Source organism: Enhydra lutris, unplaced genomic scaffold, assembly GCF_002288905.1.
Source record: "Enhydra lutris kenyoni isolate GAN:26980312 unplaced genomic scaffold, ASM228890v2 scaffoldscaffold2, whole genome shotgun sequence".
NCBI classification, from domain to species: domain Eukaryota; kingdom Metazoa; phylum Chordata; class Mammalia; order Carnivora; family Mustelidae; genus Enhydra; species Enhydra lutris.
Genome location: NW_019154086.1, coordinates 26,344,611 through 26,366,146, shown reverse-complemented (window position 1 = coordinate 26,366,146; position 21,536 = coordinate 26,344,611). Strand labels below are relative to the sequence as shown.

The following is a 21,536-nucleotide window of genomic DNA, read 5'->3' as shown; positions in this document are numbered from 1 at the left end:
CCACAACCATGGAGTATCTTTCTGTTTGTATCATCTTAAATTTCTTTATTCAATGTCTTATAGCTTTCAGAGTGTAGGTTTTTCACCTCCTTGGTTAAATTTATTCCTGGATTTTTTTTTTCTTGTCATGGTTGCAGATGGTGCAATTGCAGTGTGGTGCAAATGTAACTACACAAATTATTTTTCTTTAAAATGGATATTTAGTATTAATGTCATCAATGACAGTAATAATTTCAATCTTAGAACTATTATACTAATGTTTGCAGATGGGGTGATTAAATATGATGGCTGTTCAGTTAGAATGTGATGTTTTAGTAATATATACTATTGTATTTGGTCATTTAATAGAGACATTCACTAAAACTGAGAAGATAATGATTTGTATAAATGTGTACATTCTCCATAATTCAATATTGTCTGATTCCTCACCTGCCAAGTACTGAAAAAAGACACTGGTTTTCTCAACAGCCTTACATTCAACCTATCTACATGAAAGATTATAAATATTTTTATCAGCTATATTTTAACATTAAGCAAATGACCTATATAAGGACTGTTTTAGTGTGTAAGTGGTTTTAAGTGCATCTAATGGAAATTAGAAAGATCTTACATGATAATAACTTTGTTATTAAATGCTATTTACTATTATTAGGATTTCATATATTATAAGTTCACATTATTTTGCAAGGCTTAAGGTTTCATATTGTGAAATTCCTGACTTTTCTAAATTGAGACACTAATTTATATAATTAATACATAAAAGTATCCCAATGTTTATCATAACTTCCCTTTTACATCTAAATTTCTAGGATCATAAATATGCCAGAAAATGATTCACAACATTATTTCTGTAGGTTGAGCTATTTGTTCTAGAGACTGACATTGGGATAAATTTTGCTCTCCATCATCATGGGTTGGAGTATTTATCTATCTACTACAGGTAACATGATACATGAATTTGAAATGTTGAGTGCCAATGTTGGCATTGACATTTTTAATCAAAATCAATTAAAAAAAGAAAAAAAGGGAAAAGAAGTCTTCTACCAATTATTGATATATGGTGCATTGATTACATGCTTTAAAAATTATCAAATTCATATTCTTCAAGAAAATTTTATCAGCCTGTACTTTAAGTATAGCAGGTATTAGAAAATGCATAGCCTATTATTTCTTTCCATTGACTCGGCAGATGTCCGATTTGCTATTAAATTAATTACCAAATGCCTTTGCTTTCTGGCAGTTGGATATTTTAGACTTCAAAGGCAAATACATTTTGAAGGAATATAATAACAAGCTTAGAAGTGTGAAGTGCAGCAGAGCTGAAAAGTGAAAATTCAACAGACCAGGCTGTTAATATCTTCCAGCAGAGTTAATCAATCATAGTATGACAACAGTAAAAAATGCAAATCATATGTGGTACAAATATAATTCGCTTTAAATCACATTTGTATTTTGATATAAGATTAATAAAATGAAGTTTCAAGATGGTACATTATTTTATAAATTGATTTCTGGTTTAATTTATTATATTTCTGAATGCCATCTTACAAAGTCACCATATTTCTGTATAATTTTTGGTTGTAATTAGCAGTAAATATGTAAGGACTGAATATTTTAGAAGTTGGATCTTTATTCACTGGAGGCATTTCCAGCTACTACTGCTTCCAAACTTTCATTATTTCCCTGTCAGTTCAAAGTTACTAGAAACAGTTTTACACTCATTCATGAACTTGCATTAAATACAAATCAGACATAGCATGATGATTATAATTTGTATGAATTATTTTTCACAAGTAATAGAATACATTCATCTGTATATTATAGTTTAATATTTCTAAAGTAGTTGTACTTCTGAAACTCATCTATAAGCTTATTTAAAGAAGTTGATGATTCATTGACTGACCATGAAAATTCTGACTAAAAACTAGGAAGTGACTTCTCTATGCCTGTAAATATAGTCTCTTTTGACATAAAGACACTTAACCTTAAACTATTAATTTTTAAAAATATCTGAATGCTTGATTTTAGTTATTTTAACATTTCTTGCAAAAACTACTTAATTCAAAAAATTCTCTTTTACTAGATAATATTTATAAGAGACTTTAATGAAAAAAATGAGAAAAATAGTTACTACATTTTATTTGATGAATATCTTGATTATTCAATCAGTATTTAAATATGTACTTTAAAACCAAAATTGTCTGTTTTGATAAACAAATTATTTTTTGTAGAGCTAGTATTAATCATTCTCTAGTCTATGATACTAGAGGTTTTAAAAATATTTCAGTTCTGTATATAGTATGTTGTTTAACATCTGTGTTGACATCTTTCTCTCTAAAAACTCTTTTTCTCTGTCATAACACCTTGCCCTTTCTTTGTGCATGGTAGATACTTAATATAAGCTTGTGTAATGAGAAGACAATATGAAAGGAACAAAATGTTTATTTAATAGTAAACACTCTGTAACATTTATAAAAATATTAACTGATTAACTATAAGAATTAAACGATAAATTCCAAATAGTTTATGTTTTTTAGGTTTAAAAATAGACTATAGATACAACATGTAAAACTTATGCAACTAAATAAGCAGACAGTTCTTACAATGCTCTTTACCTAGTTTTGGATGCATTAACATATCAGGGACCTGTTGGGATTCTATATTTATTAAATAATTCAAATATTATCAAAGTGAGTATGGAATGACTTTGCTAGAATCCATTGAATACATCTTCTTATAACAGCAAAGAATCTTAATGTATATTTTATCATTATAAAATTTTATATATTTTTTATTTTTGTAGTTTTATATTTTTTTGTAAATAAAATACAAAGAATAGAGTAAGCTAAGGTTATTTTCAATAAACCTATAAGATTACCCTCTAAAAAATTATTGGTCATATTGTCTCAACTTGTTAAAATAAAAGAGCAAAATACATGTTAGAAAAAAATGAAGCTCACATAAATGCAGAAATTATTCATGGCCAAAAAGATAATAAGCTTCAACCCAGCACATTTTCATACCATGTCATTTGAATATAAAATCTGATTTCCCATATATAAGATAAATACATCACCAATGAACTGTGACATGATCAAAGGTAATGAGTGATTATAGAACCAAAAGTGGTAATAAAATTTTGTAAGAGTGAATAGAAAGTAGTAGCTGTGATTTATACAAGTTATTTTCAGATTTGTAATCCTTGAAAAGGAGGGAAAATGAACAACACAGTGACAGACCATGTTCATTTATTTTATTATTATTAACATATAATGTATTATTTATTTCAGGGGTACAGGTCTATGATTCATCAGTATTACACAATTCACAGCACTCAACATAGCACACACCCTCCCCAGTCCATCACCCAGTCACCCCATCCTTCTCCATCCCCATCTGCTCCAGCAACCCTCAGTTGTTTCCTGAGATTAAGAGTCTCTTATGGTTTTTCTCCCTCTCTGGTTTCATCTTGTTTAATTTTTTCCTATTTTCCCCTATGAGTATTTTTGTTTACTTGTTTATATATTTACTATATGATGCAGCAATCCCACTCCCAGATACATACCCAAATACATCGAAAACAGACACACTTAACTATATACTGCTGATTAGTGGAGCATTATCTATAGTAAGCAAAAAGTGAAAACAGTCCATGTGTCCATTAATAGATAAATGGATAAACAAAATGTGGTATAATATTAATATGATACTATTCAGCCATAAAAGGAAGGAGTTCTAATACATGACATTGAAAATATTAAGCTAAATGAATAATCTGGACACAAAGGACAAATATTGTATGCCGTTTATGTTATTTAGTGTAAGCAAATTAGTAAAAATGAAAAGTAGACTAGAGGTTACCAAGGGCTTGGGAGAGAAGAGAATCAGTAGTTGCTGCTTTGTGAGTGTTGGGTTTCTATTTTGGATGACGAAAATTTTGGAAATAGATAGCAGTGTTTGTTGTATGATGTGAATGTAATTATAGGTGAAGTTCCAACTTTTTATTTTCATTACATTAACTTTTTGTGAACTCGGGACAGTTGTTTTATAGAATATGTTGTTCCCCTAACACCCTCTCCATCCCTCTTCCTCACCAAAGCTATGCTGAAAACAAGATTTGGATAGGTGAGGTTGGCCATGAAAATCAGCAGCTTTGCTATGAGAGGGAGTAGACATGATTGAGGCTGAGGGGAGGAACAGGCAAAATGTATGGCTTTGTCAGCTAGAAATGTTAAATGTGGTAAGAAGAGACATGGAGAATTTGTAGCTTTGTTAGACTGAGGGTATGGTTAGCTTGGGGTGAACAGAAAACTGGTGTTGGGAAAAGAGCTACAGAAGAGCTAGAAGTTCTCTAGATCTGTCCCTATCTGGAACATTATATGCATGCATAAGGGAGTCCAGGGGTGCATGTCTAGGTGGACACTTAAAAGAAACTCCTGAAACCAAGGGATATCTTTTGAAATTTGTTTCTAAATTCATTTATACAAAGGTCTAGGATTAGGCTGGATTAAGTTTCCAACTTCTTGAATTTTAAATTATAGTTAGCAATAAATGAGAAAAAATCATAAACCCTAGATCAATCAATAAGTAAAATAAAGATCATGGTTCAGAGTGGTAGAAAGACTTTGGAAAATAGTGAATAAAAGCACTCTACAGAAGTTATGATTTAAGTTTCATTTGGGATAGTACTATCTGGTAGAAAAATGAATACAGTTTTGTGCATCAGCCACTTTGCTCTTCATTAGAATGAAGTCTCTCAGAGAGTGCTATGTTTGTTTTACACATTGATGTTTTTCAACTACAGAAGTCCCTCAATAAGTGAATATTTGTGCCTTCATTAAAGTAATGAAGGTGCAAACAAAGTTAAATTTAGGACCACATTAATACTCCAGAAGCTCATTTTGTGGTCATACACCTATTGAAAAGTATTAGGCTGAAGTATTTCTCTAAATTAAAAAAAAAAAGAAAGCTACCTAAGAAGAGAAACAAATTTTTATCATCAGTATGTTGTTTGGATTAAAGGACATATCATCAGTCTAAAATAATATTTGTCTATGCAACACATTAATAAAAAGAACCATTTGTTACTCTTAATAGATGTGGAAAAAGCATTGACAAAGTACAGCATCCTTTCTTGATTAAACTTTTTCACAGTATAGGAATAGAGGCTACATACCTCAATATCATGAAATCCATCTATGAAAAACTCACAGAGAATATCATTCTTAATGGGGAAAAACTGAGAGCTTTTCCCCTAAGGTCAGGAACATGGCAGGGACATCCACTATCACCACTGCTGTTCAACATAGTACTGGAAGTCCTAACCTCAGCAATCAGACAACAAAAAGGAATAAAAGGCACCCAAATCAGCAAAGAAGAATTCAAACTCTCACCCTTTGTAGATGATATGACATTTTATGTGGAAAACCCAAAAGACTCCACCCCAAAACTGTTGAAGTCATACAGGAATTCAGTAAAGTGACAGGATATAAAATTAATGTACATAAATCAGTTACATTTCTATACTCCAACAATAAGACAGAAGAAAGAGAAATTAAGGAGTTGATCCCATTTACAATTGCACCCCAAACCATAAGATACCTAGGAATAAATCTAAACAAAGAGGCAAAGAATCGGTACTCAGAAACTCTAGAATACTTATGAAAGAAATTGAGGAAGATACAAAGAACTGGAAAAACGTTCTATGCTCATAGATTGGAAAAACAAATATTGTGAAAATGTCTATGCTACCTAGAGCAATCTACACATTCAGTGCAATCCCTATCAAAACACCATCAACTTTTTTCAAAGAAATTGAACAAATATTTCTAAAATTTGTATGGAAGCAGAAAAGACCCTGAATAGCCAGAGGAATGTTGAAAAAGAAAACCAAAGCTGGTGGCATCACAATTCTGGACTTCAACCTCTGTTACAAAGCTGTAATCATCAAGACAGTATGGTACTGGCACAAAAACAGACACATAGATCAATGGAACAGAATAGAGAGCCAGAAATGGACCCTCAACTCTATGGTCCACTAATCTTTGACAAAGCAGGAAAGAATGTCCAATGGAAAAAAAGATAGTCTCTTCAACAGTGTGTTGAAAAATTTGGACAGCCACATGCAAAAGAATGAAACTGGACCATTTCCTTACACCATACACAAAAATAGACTCAAAAAATGAGATTCCTTCAAAATCATTGAGGAGAACACAGGCAGCAATCTCTTCTACCTCAGCTGCAGCAACTTCTTCCTAGCCAAATGCAAGGGAAGCAGGGGCATAAATGAACTATTGGGACTTCATCAAGATCAAAAGCTTTTGAACAGCAAAGGAAACAGTCAACAAAACCAAAAGATAATGGACAGAATGGGAGAAGATATTTGCAATGACATATCAGATAAAGGGATATCCAAAATCTATCAGATATCCAAAATCTCTAAAGAACTTATCAAACTCAAATCCCAAAGAACAAATAATCCAATCAGGAAGGGGATAGGAGACATTAATAGACATTTCTGCAACAAAGGCATTCAAATGGCCAGCAGGCACATGCAAAAGTGTTCAACATCACTTGGCATCAGAGAAATACAAATCAAAACCACAGTGAGATACCACCTCACACCAGTCAGAATGGCTAAAATTAACAAGTCAGGAAAGGACAAGTGTTGGTAAGGATGGGGAGAAAGGGGAACCCTCCGACACTGTTGGTGGGAATGAAAGCTGGTGCAGCAATCCTGGAAACCAGTATGGAAGTTCCTCAAAAAGTTGAAAATAGAGCTACCCTACAACCCAGCAATTGCACTACTGAGTATTTACTCCAAAGATACAAAGATAGTGATTGGAAGGTGTACAACCCAATGTTTATAGCAGTAATGTCCACAATAGCCAAACCATGGAAAGAGCCTAGATGTTCATCAACAGAAGAATGGATAAAGATATGGTATGTGTGTGTGTACACACACACACACACACACACACACACACACACACACACACACGTCACACAGGAATTGGGTTTCAAAACATTAAAAAGAGTATGATGAATGACTTACTCTTTAATACATTTTTCTAAATGGACTCTTATTTCATACAAATTGAACTTCAATCAGATTTCTACAACTAAAACATTATTGAAAATTAGGGGTTTCAGCTTCAGATTTTTATTAGCCTTAGTATCTTTAGCATATTACAACTACCTTATCCTTGGCTTTTGTAACATACTAGAAACAAATAACAAAATTTAGTTTTTTCCTTTTAAAATATGCTATGTGAGGGAAATCTCTCTGTCACTGTGTCATTTACTCTTTTTCACATATATATATGAAATATATATATGTATATATACATATATATACACACACATATATATACACACACATTCATACACAATACACAGTAACCCACATCCCAACTAAATGTTACATAATGCTTGAGAAGAATCATAACACTTTTGTATTACTTGCTGTAAAACTTAAGCTCAAAATATTTCTATATATTATTTTATATCTAAATAGTTTGTAGAATGTTAATAAATGCCATAGGTCTAACTTGACTATACCTCATACTTAAGAGAATATTTTAAATTACAGTGACTTTCTTAACACATGGAAGAACTGATAGTTTTGGTTGTGTTTTTCTTTTGAACAGAATAGGAAATTGGACCTCAGACAAGAAGAAACCCATTTCCATTATCTACTTTTATAGTGTTTATTTTGTACATAATTGCCTCTTATTTTCTTTTTAATGCCTGAAGTACCTGTGTTGTTAATGAATTTATTAATTTCTGTTATTTATAATTTATGGTAAATATTTTAAGAGTAATAATTATTTTCTTAATTTGGGTACTTGTTTATTTTCAAATTTTGTCTCTACCAAATGCTTATGAATTAGTACTTTATAGATGACTTGCTCTGGAATAGTTGATTCTTTTTTTTTTAATATTTCACTTTTTTTTTTAATTCTAGTTAGTTAACATACGTGTAATATTAGTTTCATGAGTAGAGTTTAGTGATTCCTCACTTAAATTTAACACCCATTGCTCATCCAAGTGCCCTCCTTAATACCCATCACCCATCTTGCCCATCCACCTGCCCATGACTCCTTCAGCAACCCTATTTGTTCTCTATAGTTTAGTCTCTTTTATGGTTTGCCTCTCTCTCTCTCTCTCTCTTTTTTCTTTCCCCTATGTTCATCCACACCATTGTAAATGGTAAGATTCCATTCTTTTTAATGTCTGAGTAACATTCCATTGTGTGTGTGTGTGTGTGTGTGTGTGTGTGTGTGTGTGTGTGTACACCACTTCTTTATCCATTCATCAGTTGATGGACACTTGGGGTCTTTCCATAATTTGGCTACTGTTGATAATGCTGGTATAAACATCAGGATACATGTGCCCCTTCGAGTAAGTATTTTTGTAACCCTTGGATAAATAGTAGTACAACTGCTGGTTCATAGGGTAGCTCTATTTTTAACTTTTCCAGGAACCTCCATACTATTCTCCAGAGTGGCTGCACTGGTTTGCATTCCCACCAGCAGGGCAAGAGGGTTCCTCTTTCTCTCCATCCTTGCCAACATCTGTTGCTTCCTATGTTTTAATTTTAGCCATTCTGACAGGCATGAGGTGGTATCTCATGATTTTGATTTGTATTTCCCTGGTGTTGAGTGATAATGAGCATCTTTTCTGTCTATTAGCCACGTATATGTCTTTTTTTGCAAATATCTATTCATGTCTTCTGCCCATTTCTTAACTGGATTATTTGGTTTTGGGGTGTTGAATTGCATCTGTCTTCATGTCAGCATAAAACAGATTTCATTAATTATTTGGTTTAATTTTCAGACTAATGTAGTTCACTTTATTATATAAGTGACTATTATTATCCCTATATTTTAGGTGAGGAAAGTGAAACAAAAAAAAAAATTTAAATTAGCGTTTTTCAACTGAGAGTAATTTTTTCCCTTAGAAGATATTTCTTAGTGTATGAAGACATTTATGGTTTTCACAACTAGGGACACACTACTAATATCTGGTTGGTAGAGCCTAAAGAAGGATTCTGCTAAGTATCTTAAGGTGACCAATACAACAACTCCCTCAAGAAAGAATTATCCAGAGAACAGTAACAGTAGTGCAAAGGCAGTGAAGCCTGTATTAAATAATTAGATTTAGTCACAGAATTATTAAGTGATAGATTTGAGACTGCATTTTAGGCAGATGTCTCCTCTGGTTCCATCTCCTTGTAACAGGATATTTCTGAACATTTTTTTCTCCACTACATCAACCTAGTGCACACTATTATCTTCATTTGCCAATATTGTTACCAAAAAAAAAAAAAAAAATTAATTCCACTCCTGTCTCTAGAATTCAATTTCTACATAGATATTGGGATGATAATTTTAAAAATTGAAATCAGGTCTTTTCATACACTTTTCATAAATATTTCCATGTCACTGCACTATACTGAGAATACAATTTCAAATCCTAAGACATACAAATCTTAACTTCTTGATCCATGCTTCTGCTTTAACTTCATTCCTCACCATTCTTCTCCTGTTCACTATATGTCAGGTGCACTAACCTGATTGCTCTTTTTTCAACCTGCCAAAACCACTCTTGTTATAGATTTTTAACATCTGTTCTTTCCTCAGGCTGGAGTTCTCTCTGCTCAGTTAATTTTATGTTGATTCATAGACCTTGGCCCATACTAGCAAGATCAAATAAAAATAATTTAAATAGAATAGAAAATAGAAGATAGGAATTTAGTAGTGAGTGCAATGAAAATTATAGACATATTGCAGACTTATAGAATGGGAAAACCACACTTATGACTATAATCATTTTTAGTTATTTTGACTGTACATTTTTTTATAATGCCTTTGTTTTCAAATTAAGGTATAGGTTTACAGATGAAATACAAATGCCACATTAAACTTGTACTTGAGATAAACTTTTTTTTGTTATAAGTATTCCATGCAAAGTGTAAGACATACAAATATTAAAAGTATAAAAATTTATCTATATATACTAATACATGAGTGTATATATATACACACACACATATATATATATATATTTGCATATATATTTGTTTCTCTGAAGTTAAATTTAACTGGATATCCTGTATTTTTATATATTAAATTTGATAACTCTACATTCATACTTACTCATTAATATCTAGAGGGTAGAAGGAAAGTCTCTTCCAAATAAAACATGGATTTCCTGAACTTTATTCTGATTATATCATCCAACTTACTTGCCATCACTGAACTTAACCAATCACTACAGCAGAGGCATGATTTCTACTGTTTGGTCCAAACTGGATTTCATGCAGTAGCCTGAATGGAGCCCTATAGCAAAGGGTGTTGGCCATTCTTTAGCTTCTAACATAGGCAAATCCAGAGACATAACTTTTTTGGAAACAAGGTTAAACCTATCCAAATAGCACAACTCTTCTAGAATTCTGGAAGATGGATTAGGAAAGTAACCATAATATATGTTACAAATGGAATTTGGTTTTATTTTGACTGACTTATATTAATCCACATTATCCATATTATCTAAATACGCCCCCCCAAAAAAAAGTAAAGAAAGAAAGAAAAGAAAAAGGAAAGAAAGGAAGAAAATTATGTCAGTAATTATTCGCATCCAGTTTAGATGCATACAGTTTAGTTACAGTGGAAAAAAAATCATGAATCAACAGTAATAGACTTAACCACTATGGTGTATGTAGTCAAATACTAAGGGGCAGAGGGAAGAAAAATTAGAGATGACAAAGTTGTCAAGTTAATAGTTTTGGCAATTTTGCTTATGGAAGAAAGTATAAAATTTCCTCCAAACTTTGGGACTTAATGAGCAAATTCTCTCACTCACTATATATTTGTGTATGTGTTGCAAATCGTATTTTGTTCCAGTTTTGGTATATGTGCTGGTGAAGGAAGCACTTTATTTCAAGATTTCGAAAGCTTAAATCATCTATACCAAAATTCAGTTGCCCACTTTTTTTTTACTCAAGGTAGGAATGGGTAGCCTATGATATTAAGTCTACATACAGAAAAATAAATAGTAAACATCATTGCCCTTATGATACAAATCATTAGCTATTAAAGTGCTATTTTATAGGAAACCATTACTATAAAACTATAGAACCAAATTATAGAAAAGCCTGAAAATTAAACATAAGACTGATTTAATTGCATTTAGGGGACAAAAAAATACATTTGATTCACATATAAATAACATATCATCACATATTCCGAGGCCCCTTAAATTTCCTCACCTGTAATATTTGGCTTACTATCAAAATTGACATGATCAGCTCAGTTTGTGTTCATTATCCAATATTTCTATGTTTGTTTCTGCTTTCTGAAGCCAAACCTCCTACTTCTGTTTTTACTCAATTTATAACAGTAGTTTTTCCTAATTTCCTAATTATAAATTCTGTCAGATTTTAAGTCCTTTAAAATATAGTTAATTTATTATTGGAATTTTTCACCTAAGATCCCATCTGCTCCTTAGTTTAAATGTATTACTTTGACAGTCTTTGTTTGGGAGAGAGAATAATCTATACGGGATACTTGCAGACTTATTTTCTTTATTTGGTGTTTTAGAAATTTGCTATTTTCAAACAATCTAGGGAATTTCTTAATACCATTATCTAAACAATGTGACACTATTTTTATTATAGAATCAGTTGGTTGTGGGTCTTTGTTTTTACATAAAGCAAAATTCTCTGGAGTTCTCTCTGCACTTAATAAATACAAATGAGGCATAATGAGAGTCCTTCCTTGAGAGGGAAACTTGTCAAAATGCTGCAGGGCTTTTTCTCCCAGACCAAAACATTCTTCAAAACTTATTGGGAATGTAACCTTTTTTCCTCTGGGACAAAGTGAAACTCCAAAGATCAGCTATGTACATTCCATGCTATTTTAAAGCATTCTACATATCCAGAATATTCAATAGCAGGAAGACTTTTTCTCTGGTACAAGGTTCATTGAGGATTATTATATTTCAAGTGGAACTGAATGAGGTTTTCTTAGGTCCTGCTTATATTTTAGCTGCAAAGGATTTGAAAGTGGTAAAGTACTTGAGTTGTAATTTCTCTTCTTGGCTTTTGTCTGAAATGAAGTTCACTGGATTACAATAGAGATTCAATTGTTGGCAAGGGTGAGACAACAAACTTCAGGAAAGGTGCCCAATAATAGAAATATGATTATTGAAGAAAAGGGCAAGCAGAGTAATTGTCCTAGGGAAGGATGAAAACAAAGTAACTAAATAGCAACAGAGACATTTACTATATACCTGATATACAGGTCTTGGAGGAACATACTTAGAAAATTAAAATTGGAATGAAATTCTGTACTTATCAGGTTATGAGACTATAGAGTGAAAACAACAACAAAACAAAACTTCTTCCCCAATGCAAAAGTACCAGTGCTTTGTAAAATACCGAATCAACACCTCCTCTGTATTACATGGGTCAGCAAACGGGCTTAGTTCCAGTCCCCTTGTAACCTGAAGCAAGGCTGACAGGGGATACGCCTTCTAATAATCCTGCAAGATCAACACAGGGTTTAGCCTTTCCTTCTACAAGGGGAGAAAGCATGAAGAACTATACAATGCCTCTTAATACTTCAAACCCAAAGTGACATATACTTCATGTCCAGACCATTTAACTGGAAGGGTACTGGGAAGTACTTCTTTCTATGTATCCAAGAAAAAGAGAAGTAGAAGTAATGATAAGCACTAGAAACATGGAAGCTGGATCCATGGGCAAGCCTGCAGACTAAGAAGGGTAAGGGAAAAAGTAAGTGACCATAAAATTGAATGTTTGGGGTTTTGGTTATTAGATAGCACACAAAAATGATAAACTCAAAAATAAGGAAACAAGTTGGGAGTTCTTGCAACAGGGATGCTAAAGGTTTGATGCAGCAATTAAGCAGACTGTGTTGACTAAAAAGGGAATCATTACTCAAGTAAAGAGAATTAGTTTGACTGTTAAACTCTTTTTTAAATATAGTTTTAATTTTTTTATAAACATATAATGTATTATTAGCCCCAGGGGTACAGGTCTGTGAATTGCCAGGCTTACACACTTCACAGCACTCATCATAGCACATACCCCCCCCCAATGTCCATAACCCCACCATCCACTCTGTACCCCCCACCCACCGGCAACCCTAAGTTTGTTTTGTGAGATTAAGAGACTCTTATGGTTTGTCTCATTCCCGATCCCATCTTGTTTCATTTATTCTTTTCCTACACCCCAAATCCCCCACGTTGCATCTCTACTTCCTCATATCAGGAAGACCATATGATAGTTGTCTTTGTCCAATTGACTAATTTCGCTAAGCTTAATACCCTCTAGTTCCATCCACATTGTCGCAAATTATATGTAAATATATCACATCTTTATCCATTCATATATTGATGGACATCTAGGCTCTTTCCATAGTTTGGCTACTGTGGACATTGCTGCTATAAACATTCGGGTGCACGTGCCCCTTCGGATCACTACGTTTGTATCTTTAGGGTAAATATCCAGTAGTGCAATTGCTGGGTCATAGGGTAGCTCTATTTTCAGCTTTTTGTTTTCCAGAGTGGTTGCACCAGCTTGCATTCCCACCAACAGCGTAGGAGGGTTCCCCTTTCTCCACATCCTCACCAGCATCTGTCCTTTCCTGACTTGTTAACTTTAGCCATTCTAACTGGTGTGATGTGGTAACTCATTGTGGTTTTGACTTGTATTTCCCTGATGCCGAGTGATGTGAAGCAATTTTTCACATGTCTGTGGGCCATCTGGATGTCTTCTTTGCAGAAATGTCTGTTCATGTCCTCTACCCATTTCTTGATTGGATTATTTGTTCTTTGGGTGTTGAGTTTGATAAGCTCTTTATAGATTTTGGATACTAGCCCTTTATCTGATATGTCATTTGCAAATATCTTCTCCCATTCTGTCAGTTGTCTTATGGTTTTGTTAACTGTTTCCTTTGCTGTGCAAAAGCTTTTGATCTTGATGGAGTCCCAATAGTTCATTTTTGCCCTTGCTTCCCTTGCCTTTTGCGATGTTCCTAGGAAGACATTGCTGCAGCTGATGTCAAAGAGGTTGCTGCCTGTGCTCTCCTCAAGGATTTTGATGGATTCCTTTCTCACATTGAGGTCCTTCATCCATTTTGAGTCTATTTTTGTGTGTGGTGTAAGGAAATGGTCCGCTTTCCTTTTTCTGCACGTGGCTGTCCAATTTTCCCAACACCGTTTGTTGAAGAGGATGTCTTTTTTCCATTGGACATTCTTTCCTGCTTTGTCAAAGATTAGTTGACCATAGAGTTGAGGGTCTATTTCTGGGCTCTCTACTCTGTTCCATTGATCTATGTGTCTGTTTTTGTGCCAGTACCATGCTGTCTTGATGATGACAGCTTTGTAATAGAGCTTGAAGTCGAGAATTGTGATGCCACCAACTTTGGCTTTCTTTTTCAATATTGCTTTGGCTATTCGAGGTCTTTTCTGGTTCCATATAAATTTTAGGATTATTTGTTCCATTTCTTTGAAAAAATGGATGGTACTTTGATAGGAATTGCATTAAATGTGTAGATTGCTTTAGGTAGCATAGACATTTTCACAATATTTATTCTTCCAATCCAGGAGCATGGAACATTTTTCCATTTCTTTGTGTCTTCCTCAATTTCTTTCATGAGATTAGATTCTTAGGCTCTTTGGTTAGGTTTATTCCTAGGTACTTTATGGTTTTGGGTGCAATTGTAAATGGGATTGACTCCTTAATTTCTCTTTCTTCTGTCTTGTTGTTGGTGTAAAGAAATGCAACTGATTTCTGTGCATTGACTTTATATCTTGACAATTTACTGAATTCCTATACAAGTTCTAGCAGATTTGGAGTGGAGTCTTTTGGGTTTTCCACATATAGTATCATATCATCTGCAAAGAGTGATAGTTTGACTTCTTCTTTGCTGATTTGGATGCCTTTAATTTCTTTTTGTTGTCTGATTGCTCAGGCTGAGACTCTAGTACTATGTTGAATAGCAGTGGTGATAACGGACATTCCTGCCATGTTCCTGACCTTAGCAGAAAAGCTCTCAGTTTTTCTCCATTGAGAATGATATTTGTGGTGGGTTTTTTATAGATGGCGTTGACGATATTGAGTCATGTGCCCTCTATCCCTACACTTTGAAGAGTTTTGATCAGGAAGGGATGCTGTACTTTGTCAAATGCTTTTTCAGCATCTATTGAGAGTATCAAATGGTTCTTGTTCTTTCTTTTATTAATGTATTGTATCACATTGATTGATTGATTTGCAGATGTTGAACCAACCTTGCAGCCCTGGAATAAATCCCACTTGGTCGTGGTGAATGATCCTTTAATGTACTGTTGGATCCCATTGGCTAGTATTTTGGTGAGAATTTTTGCATCTGTGTTCATCAAGGATATTGGTCTGTAGTTCTCTTTTTTGATGGGATCCAAGTCTGGTTTTGGGATCAAGGTGATGCTGGCCTCATAAAATGAGTTTGGAAGTTTTCCTTTCATTTCTCTTTTATGGAACAGTTTTAGGAGAATAAGAATTAATTCTTCTTTAAATGTTTGGTAGAATTCCTCTGGGAAACTTTCTGTCCCTGGGCTCTTGTTTGTTTGGAGATTTTTGATGACTGTTTCAATCTCTTTACTGGTTATGGGTCTGTTCAGGTTTTCTGTTTCTTCCTGCTTCAGTTGTGGTAGTTTATATGTCTCTAGGAATGCATCCATTTCTTCCAGATTGTCAAATTTGCTGGCATAGAGTTGCTCATAATACGTTCTTATAATTGTTTGTATTTCTTTGGTGTTCATTGTGATCTCTCCTCTTTCATTCATGATTTTATTTATTTGGGTCCTTTCTCTTTTCTTTTTGATAAGTCTGGCCAGGGGTTTATCAATCTTATAAACTTTCAAAGAACCAGCTCCTAGTTTCATTGATATGTTCTATTTGTGTTTTTTTTTTTGTTTGTTTGTTTTTTGCTTTTTGTTTTGTTTTTGTTTGTTTGGTTGGTTGGTTTCTCTTTCATTGATTTCTGCTCTGATCTCTATGATTTCTCCTCTCCTGCTGGGTTTAGGCTTTGTTTGTTGTTCTTTCTCTAGCTCCTTTAGGTGGAGGGTTAGGTTGTGTATTTGAGACCTTTCTTGTTTCTTGAGAAAGGCTTGTACCGCTATATATTTTCCTCTCAGGACTGCCTTTGCTGTGTCCCACAGATTTTGAACCGTTGTGTTTTCATTATCATTGGTTTCCATGAATTTTTTCAATTCTTCTTTAATTTCCTGGTCAACCCATTCCTTCTTTAGAAGGATGCTCTTTAGTCTCCATGTATTTGGTTTTTTTTTTTTTTTCCAGATTTCCTCTTGTGATTGAGTTCTAGCTTCAGAGCATTGTGGTCTGAAAATGTGCAGGGAATGATTCCAATCTTTTGATACTAGTTGACACCTGAGTTATGACCCAGGATGTGATCTATTCTGGAGAATGTTCCATGTGAACTAGAGAAAAATGTATATTCTGTTGCTTTGGAATGGAACGTTCTGAATATATGCATGATGTCCATCTGGTCTAGTGTGTCATTTAAAGCCTTTATTTCCTTGTTGACCTTTTGCTTGGATGACCTGTCCATTTCAGTGAGGGGAGTGTTAAAGGCCCCTACTATTATTGTATTATTGTGGATGTGTTTCTTTGATTGTTATTAATTGGTTTATATAGTTGGCTGCTCCCATGTTAGGGGCATAGATATTTAAAATTGTTAGATCTTCTTGTTGGACAGACCCTTTGAATATGATATAGTGTCCTTCCTCCTCTCTTATTACAGTCTTTGCCTTAAAATCTAATTGGTCTGATATAAGGATTGCCACCCCAGCTTTCTTCTGATGTCCATTAGCATGGTAAATTGTTTTCCACCCCATCACTTTAAATCTGGAGGTGTCTTTGGGTTTAAAATGAATTTCTTGTAGACAGCATATTGATAGGTTTTTTTTTTTTTTTAATCCATTCTGATACCCCGTTTCTTTTGATTGGGTCATTTAGCCCATTTTCATTCAGGGTAACTATTGAGAGATACGAATTTAGTGCCATTTTATTGCGGGTAAGGTGACTATTACTGTATATTGTCTTTGTTCCTTTCTGATCTACTACTTTTAGGCTCTCTCTTTGCTTAGAGGACCCCTTTCAACATGTACTGTACAGCTGGTTTGGTGTTTGCAAATTCTTTCAGTTTTTGTTTGTCCTGGAAGCTTTTTATCTCTCCTTCTATTTTCAGTGATAGCCTAGCTGGATATAGTATTCTTGGCTGCATGTTTTTCATTTAGTGCTCTGAATATATCCTGCCAGTTTTTTCTGGCCTGCCAGTCTCTGTGGATAAGTCTGCTGCCAATCTAATATTTTTACCATTGTATGTTACAGACTTATTTTCCCAGGCTGCTTTCAGGTTTTTCTCTTTGTCACTAAGACTTGTAAATTTTACTATTAGGTGATGGGGTGTGGACCTATTCTTATTGATCTTGAGGGGGGTTCTCTATACCTCCTGGATTTTGATGCTTGTTCCCTTTGCCATATTTGGGGAATTCTCTACAATAATTCTCTCCAATACACCTTCTGCTCCCTTCTCTCTTCTTCTTCTGGAATCCCAATTATTCTAATGTTGTTTCATCTTATGGTGTCACTTAACTCTCGAATTCTCCCCTCATGGTCCACTTTTGCTCAGCTTCCTTATTCTCTGTCATTTGGTCTTCTATATCACTAATTCTTTCTTCTTCCTCATTTATCCTAGTAGTAAGAGCCTCCATTTTTGATTGCACCTCATTAATAGCTTTTTTGATTTCAACTTGGTTAGATTTTAGTTCTTTTATTTATTCAGGAAGGGCTCTTATTTCTCCAGACAGGGTTCCTCTAATATCTTCCATGCCTTTTTTGAGGCCGGCTAGCACCTTGAGAATCATCATTCTGACCTCTAGATCTGACATATTACCAGTGTCCATATTGATTAGGACCCTAGCCATTTGCTTCTTGTTTTGTGTGTGTGTGTGTGTTGAGTTTTTCTGCCTTGTTATTTTATCCAGATAAGAGTATATGAAGGAGCAAATAAAATACTAAAAGGGTGGCCAAGACCCCAGGAAAATGTGCTTTAACCAAATCAGAAGAGTCCCCAGTTTGTGGTGGGAAGGAAGGGGGTAAAAAGAAGTTCAGAAAAAATAAATTAATTAATTAAAAAAAGGAAAATATATAAAAAAGAAAATATATATTAGACTGGTGACTAGGACACGGTCACCCACTTAATTTTGGGAGTATTTTGGTCTCTCAGAAGAAACTTACCTCCCAAAATTTTAAAGAATGAAAAATATATATAAGGGTAAACCCAATGAAGGGATGGAATATGATTATAAAGATGAAAAAAAAAATTTTTTTTTAATTCTAAAAAAGGAGTTGATAAGGTAAGTTGGTTGGGGGAATAAAAAGAGAGTGGAGAGAATTTGCTCGGGCTGGAGACTAGGACAAGCCCAGTGCTAGACTTAGGGTGTATTTTGATCTATTAGAAGACATTGTACCCCAAATTTTTTAGAAATTTTTAGAAGAAGAAAACACCTATATATACAAAAATAAAGTTAGATACAATGAAGGATAAAATATGAGTATAATAATGAAGGTTCAAAAAAATATTTTTTTTTTTAATGAAAGATTGTTAAGATAAACTAGTTAAAAATATGTTAAAAGAGGAAAGGGTAAAATTTAAAAAAAATTAGAAGAAAAAAAATAAAATTAAAAAAGTCTATTAACTTTGCAAGACTAAAAAATCATGGGGAGAAAGCCTTGAATTCCATGCTTTGCTTTCTCCTCCTCTGGAATTCCACTGTTCTTCTTGGTAAGTGAACTTGGTCTTGGCTGGATTTCTAGTTGATCATCTGGGGGAGGGGCCTGTTGTAGTGATTCTCAAGTGTCTCTGCCTGAGGCAGAATTGCACTGCCCTTACCAGGGACCAGGCTAAGTAATCCGTTTGTGTTCACTTTCAGGAGCTTTTGTTCCCTGAACGCTTTCCATAGAATTCTGGAGGACGGGAATGAAAATCCGGTCTCCCAATCTCCAGCCCAGAGGAGCTGAAAGCTCGGGGCCCCACTCCTCAGTGTGCCCTCAGAGAAAAGCGTTCAATCACTCCCGTCTCCTGGGCCTCCAGCTGCGCTTGGAGAAAAGTGCTCAATCACTCCCCTCTCCCTGGCCTCCGCTGCACTCCAAGCTCACCCAGCCAGTGACCAAGCGTCTCTGTCTCTGGCACACAGCTCCGCCTGAAGTCTCTGAACCCCGCAGATCCCTGTGCTTTTCCAGGGGGTGTCTCCCCAGATCTTGTGGGGACCCCACTCACAGAGCAATGGCCTGTACCACAGATTACGGTTCAAGGTAACCCCGAGTTGAGAGCTCAATCCTTGGCTCTGTCTCTGTAGCCGGCTTCCACGCTCTAATACCTGCGAGCTCTGTGACACTCAGGCACCCCTGATCTTTCTGTGACCCTGCGGGACCTGGGGCTACGCTGTCCCCGCATGGACTTCACCCTGGTTTAGCCTCTGGAGCAATGTTCCTCAGTGGAGCAGATTTTTAAAAGTCCTGATTTTGTGCTACATTGTTCCACCGCTTGCCAGGAGTCAGCCACTCCCCCCACGGTCTATCTTCCCGTCACTTTGGATTCACTTCTCTGCCAGTCCTACCTTTCAGAAAGTGGTCAATTTTCTGTTTCTGAAATTGTTATTCTTCTTCTCTCCGATATCCTGTTGGAATTGTAGGTTTTTGGACTGGTTTGATAAGCTATCTAGCTGATCTCCTGCTACCTGATGTCCTCTCAGCCTGTTACTTCTCTACCATCTTTATTCCAGCTTTTTTTTTTTAATTTTATTTTTTATAAACATATAATATATTTTTATCCCCAGGGGTACAGGTCTGTGAATCGCCAGGTTTACACACTTCACAGCATTTATTCCAGCTTTTTAAACAAAGAGCTGTTACAGTGTAGACTCTTGTGTGCAGAGTCTACATAGATCCTACTGTCAAAATTAACATCAGCAGTAGTTGTGGCCGAGTGGTTAAGGCAATGGACTAGAAATCCACTGGGGTCTCTCAGCGCAGGTTCGAATCCTGCCGACTATGGGAAAGTTGGGTTTTGCTGGTACTTGCTTTAGTTTTGGTGAGTTCTCCCCAGCTTTTTCCGCAGATTATTTAAGGGATTTGTGAATGGTTGGAATACAATGGGGACCCCAATAGGGCCATAAAAGGACTGCATAAGGGAGCTATGGTGTCGTGTGATTGTGGGTCCAGGAGGGGGAGATGGGAAAAAACATGCCAATCTGGAACAAAAAGCAAACTGTCTCGAGGTCATGCATCAAGGGACAGCTCCGACCCTTTGCCCCAGGGGTAGCCCAGCACCACCAGAAGTCATGGACCCATGGTGTCCTTTTGCTCGAGCGCATTAGCCCCTGGTGGTTTTGTTTTTACTGTCAGGGAGTTAGTTTACTAATGGTAGAGTTGATCATTTTGAGGTTTGTATTTGAACTTTTGGGGGGGACATCTTTTTGCTATAGGTTAATTATTGTATCAAATTCATCATTGTTTAGACCAATTGCATAACATAAGACAGTCACCTTGTTTACAAAATGAAGTCGTCAAAATTTCCAAGTCTTTTCTGGCACTAAAATTTTAATTATTTTAATTTGAATATGTTTATTATAAACTTCTAGAAGACATTCAAAAAATTTTAAAGAAAATCCTATTAATCATGAAGGTCCCCCTCTCCCACTTTGGCATATGCAGACAAGTTAAGCAGCTGACTTTTAGTTTCAGCTCAGGTTGTGATCTCAGATTCCTGGGATGGAGTCCCTTTCAAGATTTTGTCTCTCCCTCTGCCCCTCCCCCTGCTTGTTTACTTTCTCACTTTCTAAAATAAACAAATAACTCTTTAAAAAAAAAAGAACCATTGTGACTATATTATTATTCCTATAATTAGAGTCATCTGAAGACAACACTTAAACACAAGGTAGGAGTGCAAAAAGATGAGATAGACATGACATCAGTAAACCATTTGAATTACCCACTAGAGAGATCTCTAGAATATAACTGATGTGATATGACAACTCTAATTATTAATTAAGTGTATTGGACACAAAGTTTTCTATTAATTATGTCTTGCATCTTTCTAACATCTACGAGCCTTTTTTTTCAGATTGAAGAGTTTGAGGTAGCCACGAAATGGTAAATGTTTTAGATTAGCCCTTTAAATTTAAATAAAGAATGATGTTTTAATAAGTATTCTATATCTAGCATTTAAACTTTAAATTCAGCCTGTTTATATGTAAACCCAAATGTAATTTTAAAAAATAAGCATATCTTAGATTTATTTTAAATATAAAGTTTATATTGTTTCTGAAAACTAAAGTACAGAAATATTAATTTTTCCCAAATTCATGTAGATGATAAGGAATAGACTCCTAATAGCTATTCTGAACTCTTTGATTCGTACTCTCTTCTCTCAACCATTATATCA

At 34.8% G+C, this 21,536-nt stretch overlaps 1 non-coding gene across 1 annotated transcript; it reads left to right on the top strand.

Annotated features, from left to right (window-relative positions):
- Positions 1–20,064: 20,064 nt before the first annotated feature.
- Positions 20,065–20,146, top strand: TRNAS-AGA. Its single transcript has one exon. It is a non-coding gene; the product is annotated as a tRNA-Ser (tRNA).
- Positions 20,147–21,536: the final 1,390 nt, after the last annotated feature.